Raw genomic sequence first — 13,163 nt, forward strand, 5'->3', positions numbered from 1 at the left:
TGTGGTTCTGAAATGAGAGAACAAAACTGCATTTTGGTTGTCTTCAATTCTGATTAAAGGTGGAGTACAGTACCATTAGGCAGTTTGTTTGTATAGTGTCAATCATCAGTACATATGTGCATACAAGTTGGGAGCTATGTGGTTCTATGCTACTGATAAAACTCCTCCCTAAGTCATATTTGGCCAGTTTAACTTGCAGTTCTTTGTAAAGCAGCAGATAGGCACACGGTGTTCAATTTGTTCATGATTCATAAAGAAAAATGGGTTTCAGTGATTTGGAGACCAGGAGTTTGGGGAAATGTCTCAGATTATTGCTGAAACAGGGGCAGATGAAATTGTTTTTTCTTTGCTGGCTGCTATAGCACTTTTGTTTAAAGATAGCCAAATTATTGAGCTTTGGAACAATTCTGACAGGTTCCAAAAGGACTAAACTGTTAAAAAAAGGCGCAATCATCCTTGTGTCTATTTTTAGATCTGGCAGCATATAATTCTGAGCATCTGAAAAACTATTAATTTGATGTTGTGTATTGCAGTAGGAAATCCTGACTGACAAGCTAAGTGTTAAGGGGTCTGTGTAACCCTGAAATGAAGAACTATTTAGCAATATTGAAAAAAGTCTGCTTTGGTACAAGGCATTAACAAAATGCATTGTGAAAGCTCAGCGTACAAATTAATATGCCCGCCAATGTCAAACCAAAAACTTTTGCAAGCAAAACAATTTGTCCAGTTCTAAGCAGACACTACCACAGCAGATTGAGTGAGTGCTCATACAGGGATACCATCTGTTCGTAATGGCTTTTGAAGAATAACAGATAAAATGCACTAAGGACATAAAAGTGTAAGTGTGGAGCATCAAAGGAAACAGCGTACAGTGCATATGTGGGGAATAGCAGCAGACTAAGCCAAAGAATATAAGCGATGGAACTGAAGATGTCAGGATCGAGGAGAGAATGTAGACATGAAAACATGCAAGTCAAATGTTGTATGATATTGAGGGAGAAGACGGATGTTTAAACAGGATGGTTTTGATTAGCACGTGCTTGTCAGCTATCTTTCTTAAAGGAAGGATGGTAGTCAACTGCTGGGAGGATGGTAGTCAAGTGCCAGGAGGACGATAGAAGCAAAACCTTTAGCGAGGATTTTGTAGCTTGCCATGTGCAGAGATAGGGGGTGAGAGCCACTCACTTGTGAGCATGCATTATACATGCCTTTCAGGGCTGTAATTACATAGGGGAAGACTCAGGCTGCACACACACATTCAAATAATCTGGGAGAATTCTCCCAGGTTTGTTCTCCTGGTAAAGAAACTTACCTAGAGCCACATGTACAGACAATTGAATGCTGAGGCCCTGAAGAGTGGAGAGCTTACAGTACTGACACTGTGCAGCTGTGGGCACAGGGGAGGGGAGGACGGGAGAGTGGGGGGACTGTACAGGGAAGCCCTGATTGTCTGACTTAAACTATCCATGGCCCGTGATTCCCTGCAGCACAATGTGGGTGTGAATGGGTGTGTTCTGCTTCTAGCTGGATCAGCAGCTAGCAGCAAGTGGTGCACTGTCTCCTTGGGGAGGAAGGGAGGGATGCTGGAGGACTATGTTCTCTTCTGATGGTCATAAACTCCTCGTAATGGTCATGAACTGCTAGAAGAAGGTTTTAAACTGGATATAAGGACAAATTTCTTCATGGTTTGTGTGACCAGACTCTGAAACAGACTCCCAGCGGGGATGGTGTAGGCATTTATCCTGGAGATTTTCAGAAGGAGACTGAAGCACGCCTTTCTGGGGTTATTTGACTCCAGTGGTCTTTTCTGCCCACAGCAGAGGGGCTGGACCAAGTGGTCTCATGAGGTCCCTTCCAGCCCTAAACTTCTGTGAGTCTGTGAGAAGTCATGGCACATATAGATATTTGCTATCCCAGGAGAAACTCTCCTGGAGTGACTTAACCCTAGTTGTTCCCAGATTATTTTTCTCCTGGAGCAGCCATTTTTACCATGGGAGAAAAACCTTGAACATCTGTAGACTCGTGGTTTCTCTATGAGGCCTCAGTTCAAGACCTGGGTTTGTTTAGCCGGGGACTGTAACAGACAGTGGATCAAGAGACGTAGTCATGTTAGTCTGTACTCAGGTAGAAGGCAGATTTACAGACAATGCTAAATTTACTGACAATGCCTTTCACATAAGAGAGGGCTTACGCTGCTGTGGTTCTTTGGCATTCGATGTCTTCTTGAAAGGAAGTATGCAAGCCATTTATGAACATGTGTTAGAGATTTCTCTCTTTCCCTTATCAAAGATGATATGGGTTTTCTACAGATACTTGTTTCTTGCTCTGCTCTATTCTATTCTATTTTGTTCTATTCTACTCTAGTTTTTATACCACACTCATCACCACAGCCTCTGACCTCTCACGTTTTTAGCTTTGTGGATCCCTGATTCAGCTTCCAATATTTCTGCCAACATGGTAGAACAGACACTCTCTTTGTAACTTCCTGTAGAGCTAAATTCCAATCTCACTTGCATCAGAGTAGCTCATTTGTCTGTAATATGTTTACCCCCGCTGTGCATCACAGAATGAGGTCAAATCAGACCCATGTGCTTTTAATACTTTCACTTGATTTTGGTCCCCTGAATAAGACAGTAGTTGAGATTTATCTGGCTCACAGCAAAAGTAAACAGTTCAGGAGTGTCACGATTAATATAATGGCTTGCATTCTGCCTCCCAAAACTCCCTATCAGTATTTCTCTTTCTCTCCCTTTTTGACATTACTAAGCTAGTTCCGTCCTTAAGTTCCAAGAACTAATATCTTATTTAAGTTTTGCCAGTAGCTTCAATTAAGGAATTGAAATTAGCCCATTTTAATTGCGGAGTCTTTGAGAAATAAAGAAACACATTAAAAGTAACATAAAATCAGGTCTCTTGTTATATGTAGAATTTGTTGCTGTTTGATGTCGATATTGCATAGGGAAATGTGCAGATTACAACTGGACTTTGCTGTACTTCTTTTAATTATTTGTAGAAACATAAATTATATAGAGGGGAGAAGCCCATGGGAAACCACTAGAAAGGAAAACTGAGTCCAAAAGAGTTGGATGTACCTTTAAAAGGCAGTATTAAGGGCAAAAGACAAGAGTATGCTATTCTAACGTGAAGGAAGAATAGGCAAAGCTTCAGTAAACAGTGAACTCTTTGATGGCCTGAAACTTAAAAAGAAATCTTATGTAAATCAAGTAATTGGTCAATTTGAAGAATGAGTATAGGATGATAACATGGTCATGTAGGGAGCAAGTCAGGAAGGTCAAGGCACAAAGAAAGATACAGGTAGTGAGGATGTACAAGGCAGTAAAAATACTTTCTACGAGTATATTTGAAGCAAGGAGAAGATGAAGGAATGGGGAGGGGAAGCTGGTGATAGATGACATAGAAAAGGCTGAAATGCCTTTTTTTTTTTAAATGTCAGCCATCACAAAAAAGGTCTACAGTCAGATGGCAAGCGGGGTATGGTCAATAATCAGCCTAGAACAGTGGTGCTCACTGGCAGCTTGCAGGCCATATCTAGTCCATGAAGTGACAGGCACAGGGGATCAGTGGCAGACAGTGTGTACAGCACATCCCCTTCCCTGTCCCGTGCTGTGCGACTGATCTTCTCTCCCCCTGCCCCTGTGGCTGGTGCTGTTTACCAGAGGTAAGTTTTCTTCCTCTCCTACCCTGCCGGAGGGGGTTGGTGGTTCCCAATGCAGCTAGGTCACAGGTATCTGACCTGCCACTCCTAAGATTGACCCCCCCTGGTCCAGAGTAGGGAAAGGACAGGTTTGAGATTACTCAGGTAAGGTCGATGTTTTGAGCAGGGTAGGATGAAATTCATACTAGTGTGCTCAGGGAACTGGCTGTGGTAATTGCAGAGCATTGGCTAATGCCTCTGAGAAGTCAACAGATAGGGTCCCAGATGATTGAGAAAGGACAGATTAGATGTTAGAAAGAACATTTTAGGAGGATGGCTAATTCATGTTACCTACCAAGGTTACCTACCATAGGTTGTGGACTCGCCAGAGGTTTTAAGTATATGCTGGACAAAATTTGTTGGTGATGGTTCAGACTAGTGTGGCTCTATTTTGAGCAGGGGGTTGGATTGATCCTGAGATCCCTTTCAGCCCAATTTTTCTATGATTTTTTTTTTTTCCAGAAATGCAAAAATACTCATCTGCTGCCCTGGGGTGCTGAGAGATCCTGTGAGGGGCACCAGAGGAAGTGGTAGGAGATAAGCAAGGGGTGAGGAGATGAGCAGTGAAAAGCAGGCTCAAGCTTCAGTTGAAAGGCTCAAGGTCTCTAACCTGGCTGGTACCTTGCCCCCTTGCAAGAGGTAAGCCCTATAATAAATAACTTGTGTGAACTGAGAGGTATCCCATTTCAAAAACCAAGTTATGAAGGGGGTGCCTTGAGTCTGATGGGCAGGTGACAATTTTTAAAAAGGATGAGAACCACTGTACTAGGATATGACCACAGATTGCTACACGTTGTTTCAACTGATGTAATAACGTTTTTTTTCTAGTAGAAGAGCAAGCAGAAGGCTGCCTACAGCAGCATGGAAACTATTGTTGTAATTAAACAAACTTTGAAACACTGTGGAAACATAGAAATTGTGGTACTATTCATCACTGATGTTGGACTGAGGTGAATAGGGCACCTTTTTTGTGCTAGGCTCAATGAATCAAAGACACCAGTGTAGAGCAGTAGTTAATCTGGACCTGTGATTATAGGTTCTTTAGCTTCATATGCTGTGAACTGTGAACGACTATTTAAATGTGGGCGATGCTCCAACATATATCACAGGTAAGCCTTCCATCCTTGACAAAGCTTGAAAATATATTGCTCTAGGAACAAGGTCTCTAAACAACTGTCAACCAGTTCTTCTGCCTGGATTACACTGCTTAAGTATGTATTGTTTGAAGAGGTTTCTGCTGACCTACAGAGAATTTTTACTGTGATCAAAACCTTTGCCAGACCTCTTTTTTTATTATTATTTTCCTCTCTTTTTAATGGGTCTATCTTCTATCTTGTGTCCCATTAGTTACCACATTCAGCATTATACAAAAGATACTTATATTCCCAGTAGTCTCATAGCTTTCACTTCTGGACTCCAGATTAATTTACTGAAGTGAAGATCCGTCTCTATATGGTTTAGCAATGTACCTGTTTATCAATATTTCCTGTTGCAAGGGAAAAAAAAGTACCAATAAAATGAGTACAATGGGTCTCTGAAGATTTGGGTCACATGAATTGAACATTTAAAAAACAACAACAAATAAACCAGCCAAAAAAGCCCTGGAAACAAACAAACAAAGTGGTTTAAAGCCTATTTTTCATAATGCAATACACTTTTAGCGCCTTAATCTAACATGACTTTGCAGTAATGTATTATAGTCAATTGCTGTCTATCAGTTAAAAAATATGACTTGTGTTACAAAGGGGCATGCTCTCCCCCACCATATCTATCTATCTATCTATCTATCTATCTATCTATCTATCTATCTATCTATCTATCTATCTAATGCTGAATGTGGTGACTAATGGGACACAGCATAGAAGATAGACCTATGAAGAAAAGAGAAAAATAATAATTAAAAAAGGTCTGGCAAAGGTTTTGAGCACAGTAAACATTCTCTGTAGCAGAAACCTCCATAAACCATGGAGGGGGAGAGCATATCAGTCATATGTGTATGTATAAATAAATGAAATGATCATACAAGTGTAGAAATTAAGGGCTGGAAGGGACCTTGAAAGATCATTGAGTCCATATCCCCTGGTCTGGGCAGGAATACTGCTGAGATCAAATGATCCCAGCAAGGTGTCTGTCCAGTCTCCTCTTGAAGACTTCCAAGGTTGGGGACTGCACCACCTCCTTGGGAAATGTACTGCAGGTTCTGGTCACCCTTACTGTAAAGAATTTTTTCCTTACATCCAAGCTGAAACCACCCTCTAACAATTTATGGCCATTGCTCCTTGTTCTCCTATGGGCCACCCTAGTGAACAGGTTTTTTGTTCCTCACAGCTCCTGATATTCACCCCTTACATACTTATAGATGGCCACCAAGTCCCCCCTCAGTCCTCTCTTCCCCAGGGTGAACAGTCCTAGATACCTTAGTCTTTCCTCATAAGCTTTGTCCTCCAGGCCCTTAATCATTCCTGTGGTCCTTCTCTGGACCCTTTCAAGATTTTCCACATCTTTTTTTGAAGTGTGGCACCCAGAACTGGACACAGTACTCCAGCTGGGGTCTCACCAGTGCTGAGTAGGGAGGAAGTATCACTTCCTTAGCCCTGCTTGTGACACAATGGCTAATGCATCCCAGTATGCTATTAGCTCTGTTGACTACAGCATCACAGTGGCAGCTCATGTTCATTCTGTGATCAACCATAACCCCAAGGTCCCTTTCAGCCATTGTGCTGACCAGGACCTCTCCTCCTAACCTATATTCATGTCACTGGTTATTTCTGCCCAGATAAAGCACTCTGTATTTATCTTTATTGAACTGCATCCAGTTCTTCTCTGCCCACCTTTGTAGCTTGTCCAAGTCTGCTTGGATCCACATCCTATCCCCTAGCATGATTGCTTTTCCCCTTAATTTAGTATCATCTGCAAACTTGGCCAGCATGCTTCCCACATCCTCATCTAAATAGTTGATAAAGATGTTGAACAGCATGGGGCCAAGAACTGAACCCTGTGGGACACCGCTGGCCACCTCCCACGATACAGACCTGCTGATGGATCAACATGAGTTAACAGAATTAGCTTGACTAGATTTGCAGTATTAAAGTGGTGCATGCTTGATGCTGTATAATTCGCTGCATTCAAACTTGAAATGTATAGATCAGATGTGGCAATCAATTTACTCTCTAAAACTAAGTCCATCTTGGAAATGGAATATATGTGAATCAATTGCACCTAATCTGAGCCTTGGGTAAACACCGTGCATGTTAATACCATTATTTGAAGCAATACTTAGAGCTGCTTTCACTGCTCCACCCTGGTATTTTAACTTATTAAAACAATCCTGCATCAGCCTGTCAATTTATCACAAGGGAACTGTAGGAATAACGTAGTCTTGGGATACTGTCAAAATGTCTGATAATAATGATATTGTTTCCTCTGGTCTGCAGGTACAGGGGAGGTTTACCTTGTACATGTAGAGGTGCCAAAGGTTTTTTCCAATCCTGTTTCTTTTTGGCTTCCCCACCCCCCTTCAGCATCTTCATGTCACAGTATCTGTTTTCTCTACTCAGTCTCCCCATGACATTCATTGATACTGTTTGCAAAATAGCCAGAGGAGTCTCAGTAGCTTTCAGAGGTGCCCCCACTTTCAAACAGATTAGCTGTTGCTTCCTCCCATGCTCTAGGAACAAGGTCCCTAAACAACAGTGCCTGGTGGCCTTTGGAGGAATGCATCACGTTTCCTTTACAGATGCCTGATGCCAAGTCAATGGTTATTTTAGATGGTACAGCGTAAAAAGTTCAGCAAGAAATTGGGAGTGAGCTCTGGAACTGTCCTATTATTTGGACGAATCTTGCTTTGTGGACATTCCTTGGGCCATTCTATACATATCTCTGAGCCTTTTTTTTTTTTTAATGATCCTCAATTATTTTCAGTTGATGTGAGGTAAAACACACAGGGCAATGTAAATTCCAGTTCCTTGAGTGTACATTGTAAATCCTACAGCACAGAAGTGGATAATGAGAGAGCTGCAATTGATTACAGTTAATGAGACATGGTTTGATATATTTTTTTAAACATTGTACTATAATTCTGTAAAATCTTCAGTATTTGGGGGAATAAAAATGTTTTATTTATCATCTTGTACATGAAAGAACCTACAACCTAATTAATATTTTAGAGAACATTGCTGAATCTTAATTAAAGTAAAATAAAAATGTTTTTATTAAGGTCTAATTTGGGGGAGTGTTAGTTCTCACTTTTCTGAGACTAATGGTAGAGTTGGAAGCAGTGCTTTTGAACTTATCCATTCGAATATGCATGTGCCAAAAGGCAGAGTGGTAAGTTGTAAAACTAATTACTCTTTCTTGTGTGACAATAACAAGATAAATATTCTGATAGAGTTTAAAACATATGTATTCAGCTAATACATTAAGAATGCCCTTTGTCAGGTTTAAAAGACAAGGCATGCTAGGTGGCTTGTTAGCTAAGTGTCTGTACATTAGGTATTATTTTCATAATGGGTGGGTTGCTGGCATAAAGTAAAGTAGGTTGGCTTGCTGTATGCCAGTCAGCAGATTTTACTTTGCAAAAAATTGCTATGAACTCTGTCATGTCTGAGGGCACTGACAGACATGCAGCTCCCCAGTCTAACTCATGGTGTTTCACAGAAAGTGCCATGAGTTAGACTAGTGGTTGCAAACTGGAGGTAGGCATACCCCTGGGGGTACTTGGACTTGTCCTAGGGCATACGCGTGGGTGCGCAGGGACGGAGCACTGCCACCTGCTAGGAGCAGGACCAGGACTGGGGAAGGGCAGTGGTGCCTCTCTGCGGGGCAGGAAAGCTCACATGCTGTGGCTGCTGCCACTACACACCAGCCTGGTGAGATTCCCCATCCTGCCCTGGCCCTGCTTCTGCTCCCTGCCCACATAGGCACCATCCCCGCCTCCCTGCTCCATGTCTGGCCACGTGCTACCAGCCCCTCCCTCCCCCCAAATGGCGTCCAGCTACCGGGTGTACTTAGATTTAAAAAGGTTGAAAACCCCTGAGTTAGACTGACCCTCCTAACCCAACAGACATTTGCTGTTGGATCAAGAGGGCAAGTGATTGAGCTCTACTTTGGAACTGATTTGGGGGGAGAGGCTGCATGCCTGCAGTGACTGTCCGCTAGCCCCACCTCCTTCTCTAAGCTCCCATGCTGCCTCAGCATGGGACGGGGGGAAGGTAAAGGAGGGAAGTCCATTCCAGGGTATCCCCAGCCTGCTCTGAAGTGGGTGACTGGAGCTCCCCACCTTGTGAGGGCTCCAATTCACCCCCCCCCCCTCCGGCACTGGCTGGGCAAACCTCAAACCAAACTCACTCCCCTTGCTTCTCCCCCTCCCATTCTGATGACAGCGCCGAGAGCAGAGCTGCACTGACAGATGTTAATGAAGGCATTATGCTTTGGATCACCTTCATCAGAACCCTTCAAATTGTTGTGTGATTGGGAATTTTTCAAACACTCTACAGCTGTGCACTTCTGTTAGTGCACAGCTGTAGAGCACTTTCATTGGCTGATTGCACAACTAACCATCATGTTGTTGCCCTGTGGGGTCAGGCCAACTCTCAGGATCTCAATATTGTGCTGTTAGACAGGAGGGTGTGACATAATTGCACATATACAAAAACACAAATCAATTGGATGCGTGCGCACACACACACACACACACACACACACACACATCCAAACTAGCCTAGGCATATGCATACCTATCACCAATTCAAGCACATACACTATACACCCCAAAAGTTAGACAAAAATAAATTGTCCATTCCCGCACACTCAGTACACATACACAGATCACTAATTCATATATCATACACACAATGACATGCATATATATATATACACACACACACTCACCAGTTCACACACATACAACCCACCTACACATAGGTAAGTTCCTAACTTGAATGGCATGGTATGTATGTGTGTGCTTGGGGTACCTGGGATACTTGGGGGAAGGTTCAGGTGAGAGAGAGAAAGAGAGTTAAAGTGTAGGGAGTGAAAGTTGCCAGAACTGAGATTAGAACTGATGGACTAGAGAGAAGTTGGCTGAGGAACTGAGGCTTGGGGTTACTTAAGGTTGATTGGGGATGGAAGCTGAGGCAGACAGCTGAGATATGGGTGGGGGGCAGATAAGTGGTGGCAAGGAGGAGACAGCCAGGAAAGAGAGAGAGAGAGGCAAAAACCTGGGAGCTTGGGGCTGGAACCAGGCTGATAGCTTAGAGACTGGGGGTGGGGGGAGGGCAGATAAGTGGTGGCAAGGAGGAAACAGTCAGGAAACAGACAAAAACCCAACCTGGTGTTGTCCAGAGGGCGGTCACCAGCAGGGCCTCTGGATGGATAGGTGGTGTGGCATGGCACTGGTCCAGATGGAGAGGGCATCCCAAAGAGTCAGTCTTCACTGACCCTTTTATGGGGCAGACTACCTCTGATCTCCTGTGGGGAGGGCCTGTCCAGGCAAGGTCAGTCCTGTCCCAGAGGGCTCCAGGTGTTCTTACTGAGCATGTGCAGCCTGGCACAATGGTGGGTTGCCTCATCTTTTGTTTCTTGAATGCTGAGGGTGGGTCCAAGGTATGGGTCGTTGGTCCAGGTATTGGTGTTGATGGTTTGGTCATTCAGAGGGAGCTATTTTTAGACCTACTGCCATTGTCTGTCAAGCACCCTCATTCATCCCCATTCATTCAGGAACCAAGTTACATAGGAGGGGGTAGGTGTGAGTCATGGGTTACACAACTGGGCCTGGGGACAGGATGGAGACTTGACAAAATGGAAACTTGACATGGCTTACGCTAACTTACACATGTAGGCCTAAATCATATAGTACCAGTAAAGCAGTAATATAGAACAGTAAAAATAAATATAAAACATAATAATTATACTATATAAAGAAGGAGAAAAAACAAAACAAATACAACTTGTTACCAAAATAAAATGCTGAAGCTTATCCTATGTCTTAGATCACTTATACTTATCTATAGGAAATAGAGAGGGAAAGAAAAAGTCAGAAATGGTTGGGGAAGGGGAGGGAATGCATTTTAAAAGAAAAAGAAGAAAAACTGGGGGTTTTGCTACAGCATCTGTCGTCACCCTGAGAGATTTTCCAAGCTCAGTATCCCATCCATTAGGCATTACTATCCCTCTAAGGTTCTGAAAGTTAGGGACCTCATTTTAAAAGATATGGGTGACCTAAATTTTCATGGTCAAGACATTATTTAAAGGGTGAAATGGTTATTGTGTTGTAGCCAGCACAGCTGAGAAGATGAGTAAAAGTATCAGCACCTTTCTATTGCTTTCTCATGAAATAGCTGGAGAAAAGTTTAATGCAACTCTAGAGCAGCCTCAGAGCTCTTCTACATCCCCCTCTACATTTTACAGCTCTCTCTCAATTACATGGTTAATTGCACAATTACCTTCAGACCTGCTACATGTGCAATAAAATCTATTAGGCCATAAAAAGCTCTAACCAGCTATGAAGTTATACCTCAAAAATTGATATTAACTTTATAGCTGGTTGCTATTGAGCTTTAATTTACATATGTAGCAGAGTCCCCCTTGCATCTGGGAGCCCCACAATTGAGGGGACTCAGTCCCAGCAGCTGCTAACTCTGGGTCCCAAGTCCTGGCAGATGCTGGGTCCTGTCAGTGCACCTTCTGGTGCTAGGACTCAGCTGTGTCCTGGCAACCACAGGGCATGGCTGTTATCTCCCAGCCCCAAGGGTGTGTGGAGCCCCTGGGGCTGAGAGATTGCATCTGCTGTAGTCTTCCAGCCTCAGGAGTGTGTGAAACCCCCAAGGCTGAGGGATCATGGCAGCTGCATCTCCCACTTGCAGGGGTGCACGGGACACCCCTGTGGCTGGGAGCCCCTCAGCTGTGGAGGCTTCCAGCCCTGCAAGCTTGCTTGTGGGATCGTTTAATGTGTGATCCCACAATTGTCTCCTGCTATGCATGTGTGGCATGGCAGGAAGCATAATTGTGTGGTTCGCACTTTAGCTCCAATTGCACCTTTAGCTGCACGTCTAGAGGGGTCCAGTTCTGCACGTAGTAAAATGGTCTGTCCACATTCTCAGTGTACATCTCTCCCTGCAGGTCACAAGTAAGTTTGCAGACACTTTACAGCAGTGGTTCTCAACTGCTTTAGAATTGAGACACCCCTTGATACATGCAAGGCTTGCCTCAGATCCTTATTTTCAGTCATGTTTTTAATGACAGAAAAATAACAGAACAATTCTTCTGGTGCAAAGACCTCAGAAGGACCATAACAGACTAGAGTGTTTTAACACTGTGGGGTCTGATTTGACATCTCTAGGTCTATATTGTGAATCAAGTTTGCATACCTAGCAGTGCTAACTGAGTGGCACCCCATGGCACCTTGAAAGGATCTCAAGGTGCTATGGTACCCTGTTTGAGAATAACTGAATTACTAATGGACAGCAGCTGAGAATTTCTCTTAGCCTATGCACCAGACATTTAGTTTTTATTTCAAGTAAGGCTGTTTTCAGAACTGGAGTATATTTCCCTGTGCAGGTGACAAAACCTGACACTTCCATCTTGTCTATACAGCTCTCCTTCAATGCTGTCAGTGGAAAGATGCAAGTGATCACCCAAAGCCAAAATAAAAGTGTTTTTTCTCATCAGATAAGCAGAATGAACTGCAATTAAAATTAAAGCATTTGTTCTTATCCATATTCTGCAATTATTGTTTAAGAAAGAGGATAGGGATTTTTGGGGGCATTTTTTTCCATTTCAATTTCTTTCTTTTTTTGTTGTTGTTTTGCTATGGTTATGAATCATCAAGCTTCTCATTTAAAGAGCTTTAATTAGAGTCTGTTTTCAGTGTTTGAAGGACTATTTCCCAAAACAATCTTTGCTATTTTATTTTAATTTTCTTATTTATTTCCTGGCCCTGAGATGTGCTGCGGGTGGTTTTCTTAGAAACATTACAAGTGCATTTGAGGTGTCAGAGGCTAGGTTGCCATTTACTTGATGCATCTGCTGGTGGCATTTTACACTGCTATGACTTGCTATGCCATGCTAGCAGTAATTTAATTGGTAGCATGTTTGGCTTGTTGTTCGGTTCTTAACATAGACAGGCAAGTCACGGTTGTTAGGTGTTGTTTTCAAGCCATGGCCAGAGGAGTTGTGTTATACATAAGCATCAGTTTCAGTTGCAAACATTAGCAGAGGCTTCTGGGTATCAAGTTTTCATCCTTACTGCAAATTGTTCTTTGTTACCATTTTCCTAAGGGGCTCATTGCTAATAGCATCCTCAACTTCTGATTCTTCACTTCTGATGCAATTTTTTTTTTGGATTTCAGTTGACGAAAAACATTTTTTAAAGTTATTTTTGAAGTTTTCAGAATTTCAGTGAAAACCCAGCGCATTTTTTTTTTTTTTAAACAAAACCCCCCAGAAATAG

The 13,163-nt window shown here is 42.8% G+C and overlaps 1 long non-coding RNA gene across 1 annotated transcript in view; it reads left to right on the plus strand.

Moving 5' to 3' along the window:
• Positions 1-4,181: 4,181 nt before the first annotated feature.
• The window catches only part of LOC109284424 (uncharacterized), a 142,976-nt gene continuing 133,994 nt past the window's right edge, over positions 4,182-13,163 (plus strand). The window contains exon 1 of the long non-coding RNA XR_002091877.2: positions 4,182-4,354. This is a non-coding gene — a long non-coding RNA (uncharacterized LOC109284424). The remainder of the gene's footprint in view (positions 4,355-13,163) is intronic.

This window comes from Alligator mississippiensis, chromosome 8 (assembly GCF_030867095.1).
Source record: "Alligator mississippiensis isolate rAllMis1 chromosome 8, rAllMis1, whole genome shotgun sequence".
NCBI lineage: Eukaryota > Metazoa > Chordata > Crocodylia > Alligatoridae > Alligator > Alligator mississippiensis.